Below are 26627 nucleotides of genomic sequence, written 5' to 3' on the forward strand. Positions count from 1 at the left end.
ATATATATATATATATATATATATATATTCTTGTTTCCCTTTAGTGGATGGATTACCATCGTAGACTATATTATCTCCAAAAATTTAGTGACTGATTTCTAGTGTGCTGGTGATTGAGTCTCTGCAGTTAGGTAGGCTGGACCTCCAGCAATAGAAATACAGTTGTGTTTTGAGAATCAAGGATCCTCATCAACATGCTTTAGCTTACTCAGAGCAGATTCAATCTTTGAGGAGTTCTAAATCATAATTCTTTGTTCTGTTTTGACCCTTCTATGGTTACATGGTCCTGCTGTCATGGTGTTTCATGGTTCAGAACATGTCTAACTGCTCCTCTTTCTTTCTGACCGGAGAAAGACAACTAATACAATGATCCCTCACCTATTATGGGAGTTACATTCTAGAGACCCCCACGATAAGTGAAAATCTGTGAAGTAGTGGCATTATATTTATTACTTATATATGTTTAAAGGCTTTATAAACCCTTCTCACTCTCCTATAAACTTTTTCCATTCTAATTAACCTAGTCACTAAGTCGATTAGCGCACAGGATACAGAACACGGTGCTGTGGTTGGTCACCGTTCATTACATCAGCCAATGATGTCCTGTGTACCATCTCACATTGGCAAACGTGCACCAGCAGGTAGTGGTGTACTGAATTTCCATTGTGTACACCGTACAGCAAAATCCCCGGATATAGTGAAAATTCCACCATACAGAATTAGATATATTTTTATCTAAAATCCCGAGATATAATGAAGGGCAATATAACAATATAATATAACCTTATTTCTAGAACTCTGGCTACTGCATATCTTTTAGAATGAGTGCCATCTCTGGCAATGGGGATAATGGTTGGATAATAGCAGAAGGCTATGTTCATGAATATTTATTAATTATTTCAAACCAACCAGTTTCAACTTGAATGCATTTGGATTCAGGTCTTTTATCTGTTCTAAAAATAAAATAAAAGAAACATTTTCTTTCTTCATACAAAGACTCAGCATCAAGGTATGGTTCTTTTCCATAAGAACCAAGGAAAATAATTTCATTTTGTAAAGGTCAATTAATTAATTAAGTGAGTAATTAGTTATTCTAGATTTATAAATGTAAGTTTCCAGTCTAGAAACAGGTTTTTAAAGTTAACTGAGATCCTTTAAGTCAGTAAAGAATTTGGAGGAGGTTAGAGCTATGGGATTCCCAGGGAGCCCTAGGAAAAGTGGTTGGCTGAGGGAACTGATACTCTCTGGGAAGCTAATGCTCAGAGAGGAGGTGCTTTGGTTCTGAGATCACTCTTGGAAGATTTGATAGACAACTTGGAAGGCTGTAATATCATCTTGGACCAGGAGAAAGTGAAGACTGTGAGCTTGTTCTCAGAGAGAGAGAACTGATCACCAGGTGGTGCTACATCTGCAGACAGAGAGATTCATCAGTTTCACTGGACCCTGCTGTAAGAGCTGGGGACCCCTGTTGTGGTGAGTGAGAGAACAGCATCTGATCCCTCACAGCAACACCACTGAGAAGAGGGAGATAACACCATTTTTATCTCCAACAACAATTCTGTTGAGAAGAGTGAGAGGAAGCCATTTTGGCCTCGAACTGTTAAACCAACTGACTACATTTAATGTATATTTTAAGGAGATTTGTAATTCCATAATCTATATATTAGATAAGGTAAAAAGCTAGATTTGGGGCATGTAGAAAGCTGTAGAGTAGATATGAGAAGGATCACCATTGGTGATCAAGAAGCAAATCCGTGAGGATTTAGAAATTGGGTGAATATAGATTAGAATTATTAGTTTTGCAGTAGAATTAGGAAATAGGGTTAATGAACAAAATTTATTGATAGATGGAGAAGGGAGAATTGAGTGAGTTGGATTTCTTTAAGTCACACTGGACTCTCAAAGAGGACTGATGGGAAGAGAATTTTCCAAAGGAGCTCTGGGAAAAATAGACTAACGACTCACTCTTTGAATGATCCTGAATAAGGAAGATTGTTTGAGGAGCCTGCTCTGTGAGTTGGGAGAATTTCTGGTGAATTTGTCTCTTGAAAAACATCCTGGTAGGCCAGAGAAGAGTGTTGGGCGCAGTACCTACGCTTTGCCCAGTAGGTGGCAGAAAATAGTGAGCTATTTGAGTGGATAAGTCTGTGAGAATTCTAACAAGCTGTTTTTTCATCTTAACAGCAGGAGAGAAATCTGACTTATTCCTCTCTATGTATAAGTTTATATTTTTAGTTTTAGGAGAGAAAGATAAATATTTGGGGATTTAGTTAGTGTAGAGTAAGAAGGATCACTCTTAGTGATCATAAAGAATTCCCTCATGGGAAAGATTGGTTGGGATTTATTTAGAGTTTATTAGTTATAGGAAATATTTTCTTATCAACATCTATATTTCCTTTTGTTCTCCCTTTTACACCAATTTTTAATTGTCTTACTAAATAGGGTTTTATATAACTGGCCTGAGCAGGAGTTTTTCTACAATTGCTTGAGTAGCCATTTCTTCTCAATGGTCAAACTCAAGAGCCTGTCCATAGCAGTATCAACTATTGGTAATACCAATACTTAAAAAGGGTAAATACCTAAAATAACAGTTTAGGGAAATATACATCTCCTAAGAACTTTTTATTTTTCTTTTCCTTTCCTTCCTCTTTGAACTAGCTAAATAAATAAATCAGCCACGATCTAAAATAGAAACTTACCTTTAGGCAGTATTAGTATCAACTGACAAGCAACTGCCAAACAAGATCAAGATCATATTGATCATAACAATTCTCTTTCACTTCAGAAAAAAGTGCACTTTCAAAAAGGCTTAATCACTATGAACCAATATGTGTTAATTAATATTTCAATTGCTCACTCAACATTTATTAAATGCTTCTATGAACCAGTCAGTGTGCTAGTTACTGAGGAAAAAAAATCAAAGAATGAAACAATCCCAATTCAACAAAATCATATTCGAACAAAATCATTTCCCCAAAGATACTATCCATGAATATGTCTCCCAAATGACATGCAGAGTCCTAAACAAAGATGCAGTTCTCTGTTATCTCATAATATTGATCAGAAAACTCCTATTGTCAACCCACTACACTCTAACAACATCAAAGGGCACAACTTTAGTGGTGAAGTGTGACAGTTAGGTGGACCAGAAATCAGGAAGACCTGAGGTTCAAATTTAACCTGAGACAATTATTGTGCCACCCCAGGCCAGCCATTTAGCCTCTTATCTGTCTCAGTTTCTTCATCTGTAAAATGGGGGATTATAATAGTATCTTAATCCTAGGTATGTTAAGAAGATCAAATGATTTTATATTTGTAAAGCATAGTGTAAGTCTCAAAATGCTATATAAATACTATTATAGCAAAACTGAATTGATAAATGAATTGGATATAGAAGCTGAGTAAGAGAGACACATGATAGGAAGAAATGGTCCCCACTTTTTCTTCTCTCCTTTCCCTGTTTTGTCTTTTCTCCCTGTTTGCTTTTCTCATGCTTCTATTTCTCTAAGGACAAGTTGGGAGGAAACATCCCTGTGGGAAAGGTAAGAAAGGGAAATATAGGGAAAATAGTATGGTTAGGTTATAATTAAATCTACTTTATTACCACTTGCTTTCACAGTTGGTAGAGATTTAATCCTAACTTTTGATTTCTATAATTCAAAGAGAGGAGAAAAACTAAAAGAAATTCTACTTACCAGTAACATCTTTTTTTTTTCTTTAGTACCTCCTTAATTTCTGTGCTTTAAGTGTGGCAGTTTTGGAAAGAACTCAAAAAAAAAAAAGAATGAAGATGAGAAACAGTAATGTCTCCCACTGTTCCTAAAATTGCTGAAGGCAGCCTTTGAAGCTCAGGCTATATGGGAAGGTAGAAGACATCTCCAAGATGTTCTCTTTAGTGTGACAGTAGATTTTGTTTCCCTGACTATGAAAAGCTTTGTTCAGATTTTTACCATTAACTGATAGGAAGTCAGGGTGGGGGGTGGGTAGTCTCCACTGCTATGTTCCTCCTGAGACAAGCTTCTTATTCTCTCAAAGCAGAGAAAAACTGAGCAGACATTTGGGTTTCTGATTGAAGACTTTTGATCCCCAAATCAAAAATAGTGCCTGGCTCAAGTCTGAAAGGTAGAGTTATTCCGTCACTTTGAACTGTATACTCTTCAAAGTCTGGTACTCTATGCCCAAGGAAGTGATCAAGCAAGCTGCCTGAAACTGAGTTCAGCTGCAAAACTCAGTATGCATTTCTGCTTTATTTACATAATGAAGAATGCATTTGCTAACCATTCGGATGAGTCTTAAGTTAAGACACAAGAAAGCAAGTTCCATTTAACATAAAAAACATGTTAGAAAAAATCATTTTCTAACTCATCTATCCTTGTGATATCTAACCCCTGGCCTTGAGCAGATGTAATTTACTGATGAGGACAGCTGTTCTTTTCAGTGCACCTGCCTCATTTCAGACTTACAACGTATGCTAGAGCAGTTTTAACAGGTTCTAATTTTATCCTCTTTTGTTGCAGCTGTAGTAATGGAAGAAGTTATTGTGCATTGTATAAACATACATGGGAAAGAAAATGATTATCTCTCCCCCCCTTTTTTTTCTTGAGACAATTCCTTTTAGGACAGAAAACTCTGGAACTAGACTGGCTAAAATTCCTGTTTTCCATAATGAGACATTCCATTTCCCCCCACCATCACTTTTCACAGGTGGTCCTTTATAGCTAGAAAGCATGTCCTCTTTATCTCTGCCACACAGAATCCCTAGCTTCCTTAAAGACATATGTCAGTTGCCAGCTCCTACGTGACATCCTTAGCATTCCCTCTTTTTTGAAATGTTCTTGTTTTATAGGCTAAGTAATGTAGTGGACAGAGTGTTTGACTCAGAGTCAGGAAGACACAAGTTCAAATCCTCCTTCAATCGCTTACTAGTTTTATGGCCCTGAGGAAATTGTTGAACCTTTCTCAATATGTTTCCTCATCTGTGAAATATGGATAATAATAACACTAAAGATGAAAGGAAATAAGATATGTAAGGCACCTTGCAAAACTTAAAAGAATACAAAAAGTGCTGGCTATTATCTTTGTAGTATACATTTTGTTATTTATGTATCTATGACCAAGTTGAGCTCTCTCCCTTCCCCACTATTAAAATATGTTCCTTGAGCCTGAGAATATTTCATATTTTTCTAATTTTCTACTAGTTTCTAATATAATATCTTAAAAGTAGGTCCTTAATTGATCTTTGTAAATTGACCTGAATTCTTAATTTCCCCCACCAAAATATGGCTTATTATTTTACCATATAATAAGAAGTTGACCACTAAGTCTGTGATTTCTTACTTTTTTGAAATTCTTATGTAATACTGTTTTTGGTAGAATGGTTAAATGTATAGAACTCTGTACATAGAGCACATTCTTTTGACCTTCTGAACAACTCTATGAATGCTAATATTTCCATCTTGCAGATAAATAAATGCAACCAGAAATGAAGTGAATTTGTACTAGAAAATGACAGTCAATTTCACCAGATGAAGCATTTACATTTCTATGTGCCCTGTTCTGAGGATACTCAGACAAAAATGGCAACAACCCTGGCCTCAAGAGGCTTATATTTTCCTAGAAAAACAAGAGTACAAATTTGTAAATACAACTAAATTTTTAAAATATATATGTTTTTTTTTGGGGGGGGGAAGAAGATCAGGAAGTGGGAAAATTGTTTGAGGAAGGCTTCATGTAAGAAATGGCTCTTGAAATATACCATGAATGGAACTAGGGGCTCAGAAAGATAGAAGTGATAAAGGTAAGCATTCCAGAGATGGGAAATGACCTTTGTGAAGGAAGAAAGTGGACTGCTCTCAGCTGGAAAAAAAACATGCTGATTAGATTAACTATGATATAGAATGGGGGAGTTCACATAAAATGAGGTAAAACAAAAAAAGTTTATAGGTAAAGATTCAAATGATAAAATGAGAAGTTCATTCAGATATCCTTTCTATATCATGGGAATTAGGGACACAATATCTCTAAGATCTGGAAAATCCATATAAAATATTTTGGACCTCCCCTTCCTATTAAATAAGAAGTCTGAATTTTTCCTTTTACTTTTCTGGGATGTTTAGAGTACCTTATTATAAAATTTGAGTTAAGCTTTTGTTTTTTTACTATAACCTATATGTTCTGAGTTTCTAAACCCTTTTTTATTCTGTATCATCTAAGACTTCTGAACAAACTTCTGAAAAGTTCCCATTCAAATTCTTATTGCGACCTGCAATATATCAAAACCACAATGGGGACAGTTGTGATGTAGAAGAGCTATTTGTATTTTTCCTAGAAGTAATCAAGAGTCACTGATGATTTTTGAGCAAGGGAGTAGCATGCTGTCAGACCTGTATGTCAGTAAAGTCAAGTTGGCAGTTGGTTGGAGGATAGCTTGGGCAGAGAAGAGATTAGAAATAGTGAGTTCACTGAGACGACTGCTTCAGTGGTCCTAGTGAGGGGTTCTGAGATCCTGGTTTAAGGAAAGTAACCTCAGGCACAAAGTGGAGATAATACATACACACATATAGTATATGCTGTAGAAGTATAATCAATATTACTTAGCAAATGTTTGGATACATGGAGCGACAATAACAGCTATAATTTATATAGTGCCATAGAGTTTGAAAATATCCATGTTATCACAACCACACTATTAGGTGCTATTCTTGTCCATATTTTACAGATGAGAAAACTTAGATGGGCAGAGATTAAGTGAATTGCTCAGGTACACATAAAAGTGTCAGAAACTCTTTTTGAACTCAGATTTTCCTGCTTTTGAAACTCTTTCCACTGTTCCACCTAACCCCCTATCAGCATCAATAGCCCATAGTTAATAAACATTTATTAAACATGTAGTATATGCCAAGCACTGTGTTATCTCATTTTTCATCTGGCTGCATAGGACTTCTCTGACCAACTCCTCCATCATACCAGCTCGTCTTTGGAATAGTCTCACCATCAGGTAAGATCTCATCAGCCTTGCCACTGTTCCTCACAGTACTTTCTGCTTCTCTGGATTGGAAGGTAGGGCCAAGAATTCCAAATCTCTAGTTAAGAAGAGAACTCAGCTTAGATATCTCATTTCTCATAGAACTGCACAACTTTGAGATTTCACCAAGTCCATAATGTCTTTCAGATTATGAACCCAAGTGAAAAAGAATGAGAATGCTTTTAACAGAAATAAGTTAAAAAGTGATGGTGCTGATAGGGTTTGAGCTGAATACAGAATACTCAATCCTTTTTTTTAGACATAATGGATTTGAGATATCTGTAGAACCACCAGGTGAAAATGTCAAAGAGGCAATTGGAAATAAAGAACTGGAGTTCAGGAGGGAGAGAAGGATTTGTCAGTCATCTGTAAGGAGATCTCAGGAGATTAAAAGAAAGAAGAGAAAAGGATCTAGTATGGTGCTAGGGGTTATGATTAGGATTTAATTAGCTTTTATTAAGAATAAGTTTTTAGATCAGAGAAAAGGGTTTGTGATTTTTGCTCTGTCCCCTTTAAAGAAGGAGATGGAAAATTTTTGCTGAGGGCTCTTTAAGTTAAGAGTGACAATTGGGAATTCTGGGCCTGTCTCTTGGACTTCCTCTAGAGAACAGGTGGCTGATCTATCCTCTGAGAGAAAAATAGAAGGTTTTAGTTACTTTGACATTCATACTGAATCAAGAGTTTACTCAGAGCTTTACCCCTTTGAGCCACAGGGGGAGCTGAAGAGCAATTCTGTGTGAACTGGGCAGTTTGACCAGTGGAACTGAGACAGAAGAAACTGTGGGAAGGTCGATTTCTATGCCTGAGAGAGAGAGAAACTGATTCAACTTCTCTCTCAAGATTTTCCAATTACTACAAGCTACTTTAGGTTTATTATATAGTTAACGTTCATCAATTTAGCATAGCTTATTAAGATAGAAGCTAATACTTTTAGACAGAGAACTGTCTGTGGATCTCTAACTGGAGGAGAGAGAAGCCGCTTCAGGTCACTGTGTAAAGAACCTGATAGCCATATGTTATTTTAAAGAGTTCAATATGAATTTAAGTTTCATTGTTTAGTATAAGGTAGTAAGAAAGAACTTCATCTTTAGAGAGTATAGTTTAAGTCAGGCCTGTTTACAGGCAAGAAGAAGCTTCGTGAGAAGCCATTGGTGGGCGTACTGTTATTTAGAAATCTCAGTGTTAAGGTTAATATATTCGTATCCTATCCTTGCCTAAATCCTGTCCTGTCTCTGCCTCTTCTCATAAAGATACATTTAGGTTGGATCAAAATGCTTCCTGAGATCAATCCACCTCTAGTAATAAGTTCAACAACTGACAGTTTCAATTACTAGAGTACTTGGCCCATACAAGATTTAGTTAGCATAATAAAAGTTCAATATATCAGTTTCAGATGGGTATTGATGCAAGATTTACTTTACCCGTAACAGGTGCCTCCAGCCCTCTATCAACCACTAGTAATTAGCTTAATAATAAACCAGATTTAATATACCCATTACATAGGAGTCAGGACACAGATGATAATTTCACAAAGAAGGCAGAAGTCCTATTGGGGAGAGCCAGGATCAAAACAAAACAAAATATACTGAAAGTTAATTCCCTGGAGAAGGAGGTGGTGGTCAACAATGTCAAACATTAGCTAGATGATAACTGAGGGGAGGCCACTAGATCTGGAAATTCAGATATCACTGTCTACCTTGGTCAGAGCAGTTTCAGTAAGTTTAGGGCCAAAACCATGTAACCATGTGAGGTCATGAATGTAATGAATGTGAAAATATTCCCTCCCCCAGGAGTTGGAAAGAAAGGATAGATATGGGGGAAACAGCTTGGGAGGTTGGCAGAGTCAGACACAGGGTTTTGTTTGGTTTTGATTTTAGTTTATTAAGATGGGGAGGTCTGGACATCTTTATGGTTTCATAAAATTATTTTTAATAAAAAGGTTTGCAAAGTACAGAGACAAACAGAAAGAGACACAGGGAAAAGCAGAGAGAACGAGCAGACTCCAGGAGCATATGAGAGGGAATGGAATCAAGGGCACAAGAATAGTGATTGATTTTCATAACCAGGATCACCTCTTTCTCAAAATGTGGATAGTAAAGAAAATCCTGATGGATAGCCTCACCTCAATTGTATCAATAAAGAATGAGATAAAGTCTTTGTTGAGAGACAGGTACAACTGGAGAGAAGGGAGAAGAAAATATATACTAGAAACTGTTGAATATAGGAATAAGTTGGGGAGAAATAGAAAGATTGTTGTGCAACACTGAGAGTCCAAATAAGATTAAGACAAAAATTTATTGGTTTCAGTCCATATACTTTTTTACTTTTTCCAGCAATATTCCAAGGAATGGAAGTAGGAAAGGGGAAGAAGATGGTGGGAGAATACAGGTTTAGGATTTGGAAAGGACTAGGATTAGTAGCATGAAAGGGTAAGATTCAATGGTAGAGAACAGTGTAAAATTGGACTGGTAATATAAAAGTTTAAGAATTTGAAAGAAGAAAACCGAGTTCATAGCATGAGGGGCTGGACAGACAAAACAGAGAGAAGATAAAGTATTAGAAGATGTGGTAAAGGCAGCAAGTAGTTTTAGGAGTCATGACAAAGGAATAAATTCAAGGAGACTGGCTAGGAATTTCAGAGTTTTGAAACATGGAGACTTAATGCTTGTGGTTGATAATGATATCAAGAGTTTCTTTGTCATTGGCTTGGAGTAAATGTTTTTGTCATGGGAACTGAGAAGATAAATGAACTTCAGAGCTGGAGTCACAGAATATTGGCATGTATATTGAAGTTCTCAAATATTGAGCAAAGAAGTGGAAGGAAGGATAGTAAACAGGAATTAAACTGTGTATTTAGTGAGAAGAATGACATGGAGGTTTCTTGGATTTGTAGTGGTAGATTTTAGAAGTAAGGTTAATTGAGATTAATAAATTAAAGAGTTTTGCAAGTGGTCTTGCAAAATCTTTACGTTCTAAAGCATACTGGAATTTGCAAGTAAAGTTTTGGAATGTAGGGCAAGCAAGCAAAGTTCTGTTGGTGTGGCAGTTGAAAACATTTACTATCTGGAAGACAAGTTTGGCTGGGTTGTTAACCTAGTCTGGACTGTTTTAAGGCCGTCTGTGTTTTCCCTAAGCTGGATGGACTTAAACTCTGCTTTATCCCTACTGCTGAATTTTTCAGGAAGAAAGAAGTGAAACAGGTTATCAGAAAGATCTGTATGACAACTGAACCTTTAGCTTAAGGTCAGCTCTGGTCTCTTCTCTCAGACCATATTGGTCTGAGGGAGATTGAATCATTTCCAAAGGTTTCCTGGGTTCCTGTCTTTAGAAACCATCAAAAAGACAATGAATAATACTTTCTTATGGAGAAGAAATAGAAAGATCCAGTATTTTGTTTGCTGGCAATTTTGAGATTTTCCCATAACCAAAGTAACTGGAAGGCTCAGACATATTTGAGCCTACTAGGGCCAATCTGTTTTGAGGCAAGTTGTTTATATATGTATATATATATAGATAGATAGATAGATAGATAGATAGATAGATAGATAGATAGATAGATAGATAGATAGATAGATATAGATATAGATACATATATATACATAGTTAATAGTTAATAATAGTTAAGGGAAATAGTTAATAGGAAGTGGAGAGCAGCTTGGGAGATCAAGAAGGCTAGATGGTGAGATCCACTTAGAGGGTATAGGAAAAGTTTAGGAAATTTATTTTTATAAGGACTCTTTAATAACCCTTTATATTTACTTTTTTATAGAAATAAATATATTTTTGTAGTTAGAATTGCTGTCCAAAGAAATTTTTTGTGTACTGGCCTAGTACAACAAGGTTTGTTTTGGGGTTGGATAACTGAGGTGTAATTATCAAAATATCTCACTATCAACCTCCCTACCCATTTTGTTTTTTCCTGTTGGAAGGGGTGAACCCTGAAGGAGAAAAATCTGACTGATAATAAAGGAGGAAGGTTCAGAAATTGTAGCAAGAGGTATACCAAATTCTTTTCTTGGGTTCAAGCTTTACTGAGCATGAGAGAAGGTACATCCAAGAGAGAAAAACCAAACAAGAAAGAAATGTTTTCTGTGGGGAGAACCAGAACTCCATCATTACATAGTAGATGAAAGAAGAGAGATGGGAATGTGAGAATAGATCTAATTCAAAGGGCAATGTCTAGTCCATTCATTTACAGATAAAGAAAATGATACTCAGAAAAATAGTGAATGGTAATGAAATGGATGAAAGGATGTGTGAAAATTTACCGGCAGAATCAGGGCTCAATGCCAAGCCCACTGCTTCCCAGTCAGTTTATTTTACACTAAGCCATATCTGATTGCCCCCTTTCCTCCCAGATCCTACCTCTGAGTTTGTACCATGTTCTAAAGTCATCAGTTCTTTTGCTGACTATTTCATTACTCTGGAGGTTTTGTTTTTGGCATTTTTGTATACGCAGCTTGTTTCCTCAATTAAATTATAAACTTCGAGGTAAAGATACTATTTTCATATTTTAGAGCTCCTTAAGTTAACCAACACAGACTCAATTGGCTCTTTTAAAAACAAATTCTTACAAATTGTCATTTTACTTTATTAACACAGGGCTTTACATTTGTAATCACTTTTACTTTTATTTATCTAGCTAATATTCTTAGAAGAGATACTGTGCTGAAGACAGGGTATTCCATAAAATTTTAGGACAGTTTTAAACTATTAAATCTTAAAACTGAACTAAGAATTTTAGGATGCTCTAATACAATACAGTGATATCAGCTTTCAATCATTATATCCCATACAGATTTGCTTTATTCTCTTAGCACAGGCCTCATGGGAAAGCAGCATTTTGAGTCACTCACCAATGTCATCATCAGGAAAGTGGAAGGAAAAAAAGAAACTTTTTGTTTTGAATATATTTTCATTTGGGGGAATCTCAATTTTTTTAACTGTCAGAATTACAAAAAATCACAAGTTATGTATACCCAGAATACACTATCTTATGGACAGATGGATAAAAACTGACATAACCATTTGAGGTTTCTCAGGGGATTCATTTTATTTTGTGTTGCTGTAGATCTCCTTCATTTGAACATGTCACCATTTTTAGAGGAGTGGAGATCATTGCCAAAATCCTGGCAGCTGATAGTGCCATAGGGGCTGTGGCTGATAAAAAAGCTCCCAAATCACACTTCTAGTATTCATTGAATTGCCTGGCTGCAATTCTTGGTTTTCCTCTTGGGTCTAGTTACCACTGGAAAAAAGTGAGAATAATTCCAAGTGTCTGTCCAACAATTCTTTCTTTTCTTTTTTAAACGCCCAAACTGAAAACTATGAGTCTTTGAATTGAAAATAAAAGCTATTTGCAAAAAAAAAAATTAAAAATAATAATAGTTTTATATAATTAATATTTTTCACTCTGTAAAAATAAGAAAACCTTATGCCAGTTGTTATAAGGAAATGAGCAGGAGCTGCTGAAAAAGCAGAAGCAGGAAGGTTCTAGAATTCTAGAGAAGAGACAGGACTGACTTCTAACAAACAGTTAAACTGGAGGTGGAGTTTTGTCTAATCTCCTAGGGTGGACCTGGTAAACTAGTTATTTTCTCTCCTATGGCTTTCCTTGTGATCTATCTTATCAACTACCTGTGCTTGTGAATCCTGTTGATGCTGATTGAGAGATATTCCTATAGATCTGCTTGAGACATCTGAAGCCATCTGTCAGTGAGACCTTTCCTTTGAGCCCTGTTCCTGATTACCTTCCAAACTTACTAACCAAGGGGGGATTTGAGTTAGTGAAGTATATTTTTATCGGAACTGGGACTTTTAGGTAGAGAGGTAACTGACAGTGCAGACACCACCTCTCTGAAGCTACCAGTTAAATTTATTGGGAGTTATATTTATATTCTTTAGTTTAGATATCCCAAACCTCTTTTCACCATTCCCTTATTTAATAAATAACCCAAACTGTCCTGTGATTATATATCGTCTGTGTTCGTTAGCTGAGGGTCTGGCTCTGCCTGCCCTAGGCTGGTCTACCCTTCCCAAATCAGATTACTGGTCCTAAAATACCATCCCCCTGAATCTACAATTATCCTAAATAGTTATTAAATGGATGTTAGAAATTCAGAGTTAAAGCAAATTATAGTAAAGATGCAATTACAAATAGATTTGCTGGAGAAATGTTTTAAAGAAAGTCTGGTTAATGGAAAAATTAAAGGTTGTGTTTTGATGATTGGTGGTAAAAATGGTAAAGGGAATAATGAATGGTAAGGCTAAAGTACCAAGTAGACTAGAAAAAGAAAATGAAGAATTGAACAAAAAATCTGCTAATTTATTTCCATTGAGAGACATTCTATTTATTTCTACTAATGGGGTGTTGCATCTAAAATTCCATAAGTAATTTACTTCAACAGAATGGGATGTCATAAAACAGAGAACTCCAAGATTTTTTGATGAGACTGAAAAGGTTACCAGGGAACTTAAATGAGCAATCAGAAAACCCAAGATTCAGACCATGCTGATTTTTTTCTAGTGATGGAGGAATTATTTTAAAAAGTGTGAAAGAAATTGGTGTATTGAGGAGATTAAGAACAATCCTTCATTAACCCCATAGCCAGAGCAGTATGAGGAAATAGACTTGAACTCAGTCCAAAATTACAGAACTTTAAAGTAGGTTAGGAGAGCAATTATTGCAGTTGTGGAAAAAAAAATTCCCATCAACTGGATGCATGGTCTAAATTTCAAAATAAATTAAGCAAAATTTAAATGAGACTCCAGCTAGTTTTCTGAATTGTTTAACTGAGGCTGCTGAATTACAACTGAAATTGAATGTTTTGGCAGAAGAAATCATTGCCAACATCAAAAGGATATTTGTTAACAATGCCTGTACAGTTGTAAAGTCATTAAAAAAAAAAACAATTGTCCAGACTGAGAATTGCCAAGTTTAGATGATCTCAAAAGAAAACCTACTTATATGTGTTTACAGCTGATAAGGATAAATCTAATTATGACAGGGGTTCTATAATTGAAGATTTGAGGAGGAAATTGTAGGATGCAGAAAATAAAGTCAAAGCTAGTGAAATCAAAGTAATAAAAGCTGTTGCAGCATTGAGATCTGTGCAACCTAATAATCAATATCAATCTAGGGAGTGCAGAGATGTTTTCTATGTAATCATGTAGAACATTTAGTTAGAGATTGTAGATACAGAGGACAATTCTCAAGACAGATGAATAGGAACAATGTCAAGTAGTGGAGTGGGACAGAGGTAGCTCAGTGGCTGGAGTAATCTAGGGATTCAGAAAGACCTTCCTTCAGATCTGGTCTAAAGATACTTACTAGCTATATGATTCTGGCTAGAGTCACTTACTTCTGTTTGCTTCAGTTTCCTCATATGTAAAATGGGAATAATAATAGCATTTACATTCCTGGATTATTTTAGGGTCAAATGAGAAAATAATTGTATTCACCTTTTTATAGTGTCTGACATGGATTGAAACTATATAAATGATAGCCATTACTATTATTATTAATGTCTTGCAATTGTCTTTAATATTATTTAACATTTTCACCACTTAGATGATGATGTTATTTTTAAATTTTCTTTTCATTTATTTCTTTTATACTAAGTTCCAGCAGCATCTAAATTAACTTTGAGGCTTAAAATAGAATTTCTTTTTAAAAATAAAACTCTTAACTTCCATCTTAGAATCAATATTGGGTATTGATTCCAAGGCAGAAGAGTGGTAAAGGTTAGCCAATGAGGGTTAAGTGACTTTCCAGGATCATATAGCTAATAAGTATTTGAGGTCCAATTTGAACCCAGGACCTCCCATCTCTTCACCTAGCTCTCAAATCACTAAACTGAGACAGTTTCTAAAATGAACTGTCCTATATTATAATTTCCTTTCACATTAGCAGCAAGTGAGGATAATGAAGAACCTTACAAATTCTGTAAATGAATGACTGAGGTTGGACATAAGTAAAGGTTTTCATGTTTCTAAAATAAAGAGAATAAAATCAGATGTAAAAAAGCAAATTAGTCTATGAATTCAATCCAGCTTGTTTTACCAGAGGATAGAAGGTCAATATTAAAGAGCTGGAAGGGATCTTAAAGACCCCACTTGAAGGGCCCAAAGGTCTTCTTGCAGTGAGGAAGAAGACATTGCTTTAAATATCAGCTCTGGCATTTACCTTCTGTGTGATTATTGGCAGTTATTCTCAGTTTACATATCTGTAAAATGTGAGAAATGTCTGTCTCATAGTTTTTGTGAGATTCAATCTTGACAATTTGTGTAATGCATTTGCAAACTTTAAAAAGTTATATAAATGATGGCTATCATCATTTTAAAATCTAACCATATTCTTGTGGGCAGATACTCTGGATTAAAATTTTCTGAAGTAAGACTAACTTACAAGTAAGACATCTAACATCTAATAAGAAAACAACCAGCACTGTAGCAATCGTATATGGAACCATATACAGGAAATGCCTATAGCAAATGAAAAAAAAATGCTGTGGATAAATTCATTTTCCCTGGCACTGTAATTTCCAGAGATGTACACATATATTATAAGATTGGCACATGAATTGCCAGAGCTAGTTCAGTGTTTTGGAGGCTCTCCAAAATAATGAGTGAAAGAAAAGGAGTATTAGGCTGCTTTATCAAATTGGAGATCTATAGAGCCATTGTACTGACCTGACTATTATATGCTTGTGAAATCTGAAGAATCTAACAGCCACATGTCAGGAAACTGAATCCCTTCCATTTGAATTGTCTTGGGAAGATTCTGAAGATCACCTGGGAAGATAAGGTACCAGACATAGGTCCTTTCTCAAGCTGAATTGCCAAGCATTTGAACTCTAATGCAGAGATGGGCTAGCCATTTTTGAATGCCAAATTGACATTTTCTTAAAAGACTATTTTACAAAATAGTCACACAAGGAAAATATTCTCGTGAAGTCAGAAGAAGCGATACAAGGGTACTCTAAAGATCTCTCTGAAGAACTTTGGTATCCATTGGGAGAAATGGGAGACATTGGCACAGTACCTTCCAGTATGGTGTGCTTCCATCAAAGAAAGTGCTGTGATCTATGAGCAAAGCAGAATTACAATAGCTCAAAAGAGTTAAAGGGATGTTTATCTCAAGCATGTGAAGACTTCCCCCAGCTGAATGAGCCAATATGGAGTTCTTAGAGCTTGGTGAGACACTGAAGATGCCAAGGTTATTCATTATCTGGTGTCTTTATTTTTTAATTGATTTAAATGGAATTGTCTGGGTTACTTTTAGGAACTGGTTATTTTATTTTTCTTTGACTGTGGAGGATATTTTGAAAATATAGTGTTTTTTAAACTACTTATTAAAGCAAAAACATTTTTAAGAGAAAAAGAGTCAGTTCTAGGATACCTTCTAAGGAAGGTTTTAATTTTTAAAAGCATATGTTTAGAGTATTGACCAACACCTCTTTGTTCATACTATTGAAACTCTAAAGAAAAGGATAACATTTTAAGCAATATAACAAAAAATCTTCTGCTTAGGCTGAAAATTCTTACACATTCCTTTTACCAGACTGGTTCAGTAACCTAGATCAAGTCATAAAGTATTTTGTCCTCAAATGATTATTTTTATGAAAGGTGATTAAGTATAGTGTAGAAAAGAGATAGGAGCGTCAGTTAGAAATTATACATTGCCTTTTTACATGCCAAGTTTCTCCCTCTGATTAGTGATTAAATGATGGCAATGTCACTAAAACATATATACTTTCTCTTAGTTACCAGTTTAATTTTATTAAGAAATGTGTCAAGTATTGATTGGTTGATTATACATCAGTTTGGATATTTTTATATGTGTATTTGAGAATATACTGTCACTCCACTCTTCTAGTAATTGTTTCCTGATAATAATTGTATTCTCTATTATTTCTGAAACATTCTATCATTATGGGAAAGAGGTACCAACTATTCTATGCTACTACCATCTTCTTCCTTCACCTGAGCCCTTACCACTCACCATTAATTATTGTTCTTAGGTGAAAGCCCTGAATTTAGAATTCAGAAAACTGCTTTGAATCTCAACTCTGCTAGTCTCTACAATTTTCAAGAAAAGTATTTTAACTCCCAAGGTCTCAATTTACTCATTTGCAAAGTCATTAACAAAAAAGAGCTAATGTTTAGAAAATGGTTTAAGATACTATACTCTATCTATGTTATTACTGCAATAACCTTACAAAGTCCTTATTATATGCATTCTATAGATGAAGAAAATGAGGAAAAAAGAACTAAAAAAAGAATGACTATTCTCAAAGTAAGAGCTAAGGATTTAAAAATCACATAAAGGGAACTTTTTAAAAATCCCCACAATATTAGATCAGCTCTTGTGGTTGGTTTAGTGTAGGATATGAAACAAAGGTTGTGCATCCTGTATATGTCAGAGATAGAGATTAAAACAAGATCTGTCTTTAAGGCTAGCCCTCTATCTACTCTACCATGTGTCATCTCAACATTAAACTAGAAGAACAAACTATATTTTCAACAAAACATACTATTGTGATTTGTTTTTTCTATAGATTGGAAGTATTGAGTGAATACCCTGCCTTTAGTTATTTCAGTGAAAAAGTAACTGAATCTAATTGCCCAATTTTGTCATCCCCTTCCCCATTGTTATTTTATGTTTTTTTGATGGGGGAGAGAAAAATAATATTAATTCAAAATCAATAGAAATGACTTTTAAAATAATAAACCCACAGAAGTTTAAAAATATTGGGAGGGGATGGTTGAAGCTAGGAGAAATCTATTATAATTTGTGAGTATCAAGTCTATGATATGATAGTACAACTGGGAGGCTGTTGTCACAATCTTGGGAGGAGGGTGAAGGCTATGGAAGGCAACTATGATTTCACTGACATAAGGAACTCATGGGGAGGAAATTTCTTCTACCGATGGAAATTTCTGTCCTCTCTTCAACTGACACAGTTAGATGATTGCCTGAACCATTAAGACGTTAAATGACTTGCCAGAGTTGACACAGAGAATATATGAGATGCAATGAAAGGAATTCTTGAATCCAAGACTTTCTAAGTCTAAGGACAGTATTCTAACAATTACACAGAACCACTCTGTATCTATAATGATATAATCACAGAATTGTAGATATAGCAGTAGTATAGAGGGAGATAATTGGGGAAGACTCTCAGTCAATCAGGATTCAGGTTTCCATGTACACGTAAAGTGTCACCAGATTACCCATCAAGGTAACCAAGATAACAGAGTGAGCAGGAAACTTACCAAATCTCTTTAAGAGCAAATCATTCATTGAATTTTGGAGCAGTGAAGTAATTTTCCAATGCAGAAAATCTTAAAGAATCATCAGGAAAAAGGTTTATCTCTCTGGAATGAGAGGGGAGCTCAGTGAAATGGTCAGAATAGCAGATCTCAACCCAAAACAAGCAAGTAGTAAGCTCAGTCCCAGTAAAAGTAAGTATCAAAGACTCAATCAGGATCTCAACCTCACCTAATCTTCTGGTGAAGCCCCTCACCACCATAGCAAGTTCTCAACCCTGAGCAAGCTACAAGTAGGTCATGTCCTAAGAAAGTTCAACCAGTTGGACCCAACTAGGCACAAACTATTAGAAGGGGCCCACACAAAGTGTAGTTCATAAGCAAGGTCCCATACTATGCAATCCATCAGTGAGGGCCTATCCCCAAAAGCAAGTCAGCATTGAAGCCCCAATCTATTAGTAGCAGAACCTCAAGCAGGCATAAACTACCATCAAGGATTCATCTCCTAGTAAATGTCAGTAGAAGGTCATCAACGAGATCCACAAGAACAAGGACAGTGCTTTTTCCATCCCAGGAACTTAACTATAATATACATTGAAATGTTACAGAATAAACTAGAAAAATAGAGAGAGAGAGAGAGAGAGAGAGAGAGAGAGAGAGAGAGAGAGAGAGAGAGAGAGAAGAGAGAGCTTAACTATAGACAATTATTATAGTGACAAGATAAAGTTGCAAACTTAAAAGAGAAAAACATCAAAATAGCTACAACCTCAAAGAAAAGTCAAAGAAAAATGTGAATTGGAGTCCAAGCAAAAAAAAAAAAAATCAAGAAGGGATGTTAAAGGATGTTAATAATAAGAATAGAGTTTTGGAAGAAATATTGTGGAAATAAATGAGTAATGAAAAAATGAAATAAAATTAACAATTTGGTAAAGTGTAGTAGGATATTTGTTAATTAAGAGTTAATTACATAAGAGGTTGGGCATTTCCAGAGGCAGGCTAGGGCAAGGCAGATGGTTGATTTTTGGGAGGAGAAACAGAAATTACTATTATGGCAATAGATTTTTTGACAGAGGGTACAACAACCATTATGCAGGCTATAGAGGCAATGGGTTCAATGAAAGGTTTCAGTATGTATATAAGGATAGGAGACCTAGTTATCCTAGTGATGAAGGCAGGTTCTATCAGGGATCTGTCCAGTGTGAAAGGAGATTTTGGGAAGGCAACATGATTACAAGCAGAGTGTCATAGAATGCTTTGAAGCAAGAGATACATATAGGGGTTAACCCTATTAGAATTTTGAGGAGAAGGGATTGCTGGGATACCAACGGCCAGCAGGGGAGAGCTTTTCCTTGGCTCTGGAGGGACAACTAGTTCTGATACTCCTGCTCTAACCCTTGGAAAGGGAAAAACGCCCCTGAAAGGGATTTTAACAAGAGCCTGAAAACCACTGAGACTTATAACTCTCCTGTGACTCTGAAGAGCAAAATCTTAGAGGGAGTTGATTGAACTGCTCAGTTTGCCTTTGGGAATTATCCCCTAAGGTAGACTTGATCGCTCTGAAGCCTGACTTCATATCTATCCAAACTACAATTGAGAGACTTGTTCCTATGTGGGTTTAGCCTAGGTTTAGCTAATATTAGAAGGGAAATTATCAGGCAGAGAGTGTATTTTAGAGTAACCTTGACTTTTGTTGAGGACTAAAGAGACTTTATATCAAAGTCAGATGGTGGGCTAAGTTAACTTTATTAGTAATAAGGAATAATCCACAACCCACTTTCCCTACCTAGTAACCATTTTAAAACCTTTATTAAATCATGTTACTTTGAAGAAGCAGAGTGTTTACTTACTGACCTGAGGCAGAGAGCATAGCCATTTTTGCTCTCTGGCTTGGAAAGCTCACCCTGTCAGACCAGGTTCAGCAAAATCCCGGTCATCCATTTATGTCATCATTACAGGGACACTCATCACCCTAACACCAGACAAAAGATATGTCTATGATGCAAACTTACATCTGCAATGATGCAAAGTCAAAATACTATCAGGTAGTCAGTAGCAACATCCCAATCCTGCCAGAACTCCAAGGGTTCTGCAAAAGTTCTTCATTGTTCTCCCAAATTTTAACTGAGGACTTCGCCAATATACACTTTAAAGAAAGCTGGTTGATTCATTTTGTTGATGATCTATTGCTAGCCTCACCATCAGCCAAGGCATGCCAAAGAGACATCAAGCACCTTCTAATCGATTTATTCCAAAAGGGATATAAGATTCCCTAGTCCAAGGTATAGTGGTGCTTGCCAAGAGTAGAATATTTATACTTTATTCTAACTGAAAGGGCCAGTCAAATCTCAGCAAAAAGAATAGCATGCATTCAAAAATTTACTGCACCAAATACCAAAAAGCAGCTTCTGGGTGCAACAGGGTTTTGTAGAAAATGGATACCAGGTTTTGGGGAACTGGTGAAACCATTGACAGAATTAACAAAAGACTATTTAACAGAGCAACTAAAATTAACATCAGAATACCTCAATGCCATTTCAAAAATAAAGCATGCCATTTTATCTGCACCAGCTCTGGGAATACCAGATTATAAAAAGCCATTCATTCTGTATGTACATGAGAAGAAGGGTGTATCCTCTGGGGGGTGGGGGAGTTAATGCAGTTTTTTGGTCCAGTGGGCCAGTGCAAAAACCTTTTGCATATTATTCAGCACAACTGGATTCAATTGCTGCAGGAAGCCCTCTATGCCTCAGAGGCATAGTGGCAAAAGCTCTGGTAGTGTCAAAGGTGGCAGTCTTAGTTCTGGGGAATCCGCTTACCATCATGTGTAAACACAAGGTTGAAACTTTACTGTTAAGGCATAAGACTCAAGCCTTTTCAGACCAGAGACTGGCTATTTATGGGTAAAAGCTTTTAGCAAATAAGAACCTTACCCTAAAGAGATATGGGAATGTGAACCCTGCAACATTGTTACCAGATTTACCTACATCTGGTGAACAGCTGCATGAGTGTACTAATAGTGGTCCAAATCACTGAAAGACAAAGGGACAGTCTCTCTGATACACCCCTGGAGAATCCAGACTTTATTCTTTAATGGACAGATTCTATTTCATGAGAGATAGGGTACTGTACACTGAAACAGCAGTGGTAACAGAGTTTGAGACAGTGTGAGTAGCAGCTTTGCCATCACATCTCAGTGCACAAGCTACAGAGCAATGAGCCTTAAAGCAAGCTTGTATCTTAGCCAAAGACAAGTCTGTGAAAATTTACACCAATTTCAAATATGCATTTGAGATTTGTCATGAAGTGGGGAGTCTGTGGTTATAGAGAGGCTTCTTAACATCCCCTGGAATATCAGTTGCCAATGCACAAATCATATGTGAGCTTCTAGCGGCTTCACACCTTCCAAAGCAGATGGCGATTGGGCACTGCAGAGCACATATGAAAAATAAAGATTCTATTGCTTGTGGCAACAACAGAGTGGAGGCCACCACAACATTTGTGGCAATGAGTGGACCTGAGCTATGTTTAAATCTTGCACTGAATTCTGCAAGATAATGAGAAAAAAAAGTGTTGAAATGGAAACAGAACTACTAGGCAGAAAACAAAAAATGGTACTTGGGTAGCTTCTTATGGCAAACCAATACTGCCAAGAACCTTTTACAACCAGATCTCCCAGAGCATCCATAAACAGAGTCATTATGGTACACAGGGAATGGTAGAAACCATGAAAAAGTCGTGGATTGCACCTGGCATACATAACAATGACATCACCTAGGATTTGTTCTTCTTGCCAGACTTGTCAGAAGTTTAATCAAACCATGTTCAAACAAAAAGCCTTTGGATCCAGACCTATAGCTTTCTCTCCTTTTGAGCATATACAAATCGATTATATCATGATGTTAAAAGGTGGGGACTATAGGTACTTTTTAGTGCCTGGGGATCAGCTGACAAGACAGCCTGAGGCCTTTCCAAGTAATAAGAACATAGCAAATTTTGTTTTCTAGATGTTCTTGAGAGATAGTGCCATGATTTTTAGTTCCACTTAAAATTGATTCAGACTGTGGATCTTACTTTACAGACTTAGTTTCGCAGCAGATCTATGCAAATTTAGATATAACACTGAAATTCCATGTCTGTTATACCATCCCCAAAGCTCTGGAAAAGTGGAACATATGAATCAAGAACTTAAAACTTAAAACAAGAGTAGGAAAGGTCTGAGCCTCATTTAAAGTGGCCAGAAATTCTACCTTTGGCTCTTTTTTTTTTTTTACATAAGATCATGACCCAGAAGTGATTTGCATGGTTCCCCACATGAGATGTTATTTGGCCATGCCACACAACAAACAAAATATTTTAGGCCTCACTAGTACAAAAAGGAAAATCCTATCTAAAGAAAATCTCAAAATATTACCAATACTATGAAAATAGAACTAAACTTTACTTTTCTACATCGCAACAACACAACACAACAGAGGCAACTGTGGCAATGGACAAAGGACAATGGACTTACTATGGACAATATTTCTTAAGGACAATGAGCTGTTTTAAAAAACACATTACAACAACATTGTTACAATCACAAACACACTTGGGAGGACAAAAATGGAAATATTCTATAAGAGCAACAACCCACAAAAGGCACTAGTAGCATAAACTTTCCTGCCAGGGTGCCTGCAGTGAAAAGTGGACAATCTGAGGCCAACATTCTGAGGATAAAATTCTTAGTACTTCATTTGAAGAGGTTGGAAAGAAGGAATGATTTGTAAGTTACAATAACATATGTTAAATGGGTAAGTATGGACAACTTAGTAGACAGGCATAGTATCATTATAACACATACTCCATAGCACATAGCAATGTTAAGGATTTCAGATAGCTACATATTATATAGAAGCTAGAAACATTAGGTAGCTTATATAACTCATGAGGTTTTTACATCCCTTACACATATTCATTTTATTTCCAACAGAGGGGAAAATTTTAAATTCTTCAAACTGAGTAATTTCTTTTCTGTATATATGTGCATATATAAATATATATATATTTGTGTGTATATATGCATGTATATATTTGTATGTGTACATATGTATTGTATAATTGTGTACAGAGATTGTATATTTGTGTACATAGGTTACTTTGCATGCTGTTATGTTGATTTTAGTTCAAAGATTAGTTTTAGGTTTTTTCTTTCTGTACATAGCATAGGAAAAGTTAGCAGTTTTCTATAGCAGTAAGATGGTTTGCAGGGTTTTTCTTTTTCACTTTAGATAAGAATTGTTTTGTTTAGAAAAGTAAAGTTTAGTTCTATTTTCATAATATTGGTAAAGTTTTGAGATTTTCTTTAGATAGGATTTTCCTTTCTGTACTAGTGAGGGGAAAATTGTGTTTTATTTGTTCTTTGTTATTTCATTGTTTCTGATTTGCATTTGGACTTTGTAACAGTAATTGATTTGCATTTTGCAAAGATTTTTCCTTAAATTTTCTTGTCTTTTCTTTCCTGTCTCAGAATAGGTCAGTTTACTTAGGTGTAAGAATAGTTTAGAAAAGCTGAGGAATGCTATAAGATTAAGGTAATGAATTTTTTCCCAAATTTCACATGGGGGAATTATAGTAGGATATTTTTTAAGTAAGACTAAATTAAGAGTTCAGTAGGAAATAGAGTTAAGCAACATAGGTTATTTTATAGAGGATATTTTATAAGAGGGTTAAGTTGGGTTTCTTTAAATGGAATCTCAGAGATGGACTGTGGGTAAGAGAATTTTTCCCAGAAAGTCTTGCGTTACAGTTATCCAACTATCTTTGCACTCTTGGGATTGATTCTGTGTGGATAGGAGATCCTGAGAGAGGCTTAGCTGCAGTGGAAAAATTCTCAATTGCTTCCTACCTTTTTGTAAGAGACCAAAATCACTGAAGGAGATCACTGAGTAAATTATCATTTTAAGCCCAGCTGGTTTGCTGTGAGTGTGGAGGAAGACCTTGGAGATTCTGAGCTGTTTTTTCCAACTATACAGGTAAGAAGAAAAACCCAACTTACTCTTTTTTGTGTATAAGATAAGAATTTAGTTTGAAAGATAGATTAGGTTTTTGGGGAAAATATATTGCTAGGAAGAAAGTGTAGCCTCAACCTTTGTTGGGGACTATTATAAGGAAGAGATAAGATTAGAGGTTAAGTGACTTGCCCAGGGTCACACAGCTGGGAAGTATCTGAGGCCAGATTTGAACCTAGGCCCTCCTGTCTCTAGGCCTGGCTCTCAATCCACTGTGCTACCCAGCTGCTTTCTAAGTCCCACTTGAAATAGTAATTTTGCCTCGCTGTACAAAACACAATGGGCTTTAAGTTGGGAAGAAAGAAGAACTTGGAGAATACTTCTAGAGCATCAAGATTTTTTCCCCATCTATACCAAGTCTCTGAAAATTAGAGCCAGGATTGTTCCAAGAAGAAACCTGATGGTGTAATGAAAGAGGCCACTGTCATCCCTGCAGACAGAAGGCCAAGAACATTGCTAACTACCCTCCAGCAGGGCTCCCAATAGGAAAGAGTTGGGTAGTGGATACCTATTCAGAGCACTTTCCCCCTGTTCCTTCTCCTGAGAACTTACTAAGAGGGAAACCAAGCTCAAAGTGTGCTTGCTTCTTTCTACCCCCAACCTTCCACTTAAAAATATGGAACAAGAAGTAACAAAAAATAAATTATTCTCTACCTCTCTTAAAGAATAACTTCAAAAGGTTCCTCCAGGTCTGGACTTGGTAAATTTGTCCTCAGGGAAGGATCTGATCCATCCCTCTTATCCTCTGACCCTGGCCAGTAGAAAAAGGAAATTCCTTGCCCTTGTTGGCTCATTAGGGGAGAAGTCAGGTTGTTGGGTTAGTTGGACTTGTGCTGTTGCTTGGGCATCTCTTCTCCATCTTCCAAATTCATCTCTGCAGCAACTGACATGCACAGGACCTGGAAGATACTTTGTGGTAGAAGCCACAATCCTTTGGAGGCAGTGTGGCCTTTTGTGCTCTGACACTCTGACGAGGAAGAAGTAAGAGGGCAGGCCTGAGAGGGCTATGCCAATGCCTATAAGGGAATTGATGGTATCACTGTAATGAGGGACGGCCACCAGGAAGATGGTACAAAGGCAGAAGACAATGGGGAAAAACAAACTGAGCTTGAGGGGTCGGTTTCAGTCAGGTTCCTTTCAACGTAAGTAGAGCTGCCCCACAATGGAGAGACCCACGAAGAATCAGTAGCTGAAGCTATAGTAGTTGATGAGCTGGAATATGTTCTCCACACACAAGTAGATTAGGGCCTTGGCTCCATTGAAGAACAGGGATGGTACTGGAGTATATCTTTCAACATGAATCATGCAGATAGCATCAGGGAGAGATGGCCTTCTCTCAAGCCCACACACACACACACACAAAAGCCTGGAAGCAGCTACAATGGAGGCATTGAGACCTCCAAAACAGGATAAGGCAACAGCAATGGGAATCCAATTGAATATTCCAAAACTTCTGTCAGCAAATGTCACAGCAACAGCATCACTGTCCAAGATGTCCTTCATGCTCAGCACAGTGCAATAAGCCACATTGGCCAAAATGTAGATAATAGTAACAATGGGCATGGAAATGCCAATGGAGAGGGGCAAGTTCCTGTCAGGATTCTTGCTCTCCTCAGTGACATAGTTGAGAGTGTCCCAGCCAGAGTAGGAGAAAAGAGCAGAATACAGTGCCAAAGCAATATTTCCCATTGAAAATGAAGACCCCACAAATGAATTCTCAAAGTTAGTTGCCTCTCCCTGGCCAATTTTGACAGTGTCAGCAACAGAGAATCGTGAGATCAGCCGGAAAAGATTCTGGAATGTTGTAGGGGAGGGGGTGAAGGTGAAGAGACTGTTGGAGGCTGTCTGTCTCTGGCTTTGAACCTGGAGGGAGTGGATGCCAAGTCCTGAGGGTCTGACCCTATCCTTTATTATTGCCCATGTTTCTGTCCTTGTGCTGTGTCCTAAAAAAAAGATCTGAAGAATCTGTTTTTGTCCTGTGTCAGCATCAAGCTGTCCATAAGAGACATTCAAGTCCTTCTCGACTTGGATCTTTCCCTGGATCCCTGCCTGATTTGTTAATTACCAGTATCTCAAATACAATCAGGAGAGGATTTTAGTGCAGGATAGATAGACAGGGACTGGGTTTTTACAACATAGCAGGATAGGGAGATAGAGTATGAAACAACTCTCTGAAGATCCTTTGTGAGAAGGCATTAATTTTTGGGTTACTCAGCTAATAAGCTTATTGCTAGGGATTTTCCTCCTATCCTCTTAACCTCACCCTTTTGAAATAAAATATAGTT

At 36.6% G+C, this 26627-nt stretch overlaps 1 pseudogene; it reads right to left on the minus strand.

The window, feature by feature from the left end:
• Positions 1-26403, minus strand: LOC103097782 (Y+L amino acid transporter 1-like; annotated as a pseudogene).
• Between the last annotated feature and the right edge of the window lie 224 nt (positions 26404-26627).

The sequence above is a fragment of the Monodelphis domestica genome, chromosome 6, assembly GCF_027887165.1.
Source record: "Monodelphis domestica isolate mMonDom1 chromosome 6, mMonDom1.pri, whole genome shotgun sequence".
NCBI classification, from domain to species: Eukaryota; Metazoa; Chordata; class Mammalia; order Didelphimorphia; family Didelphidae; genus Monodelphis; species Monodelphis domestica.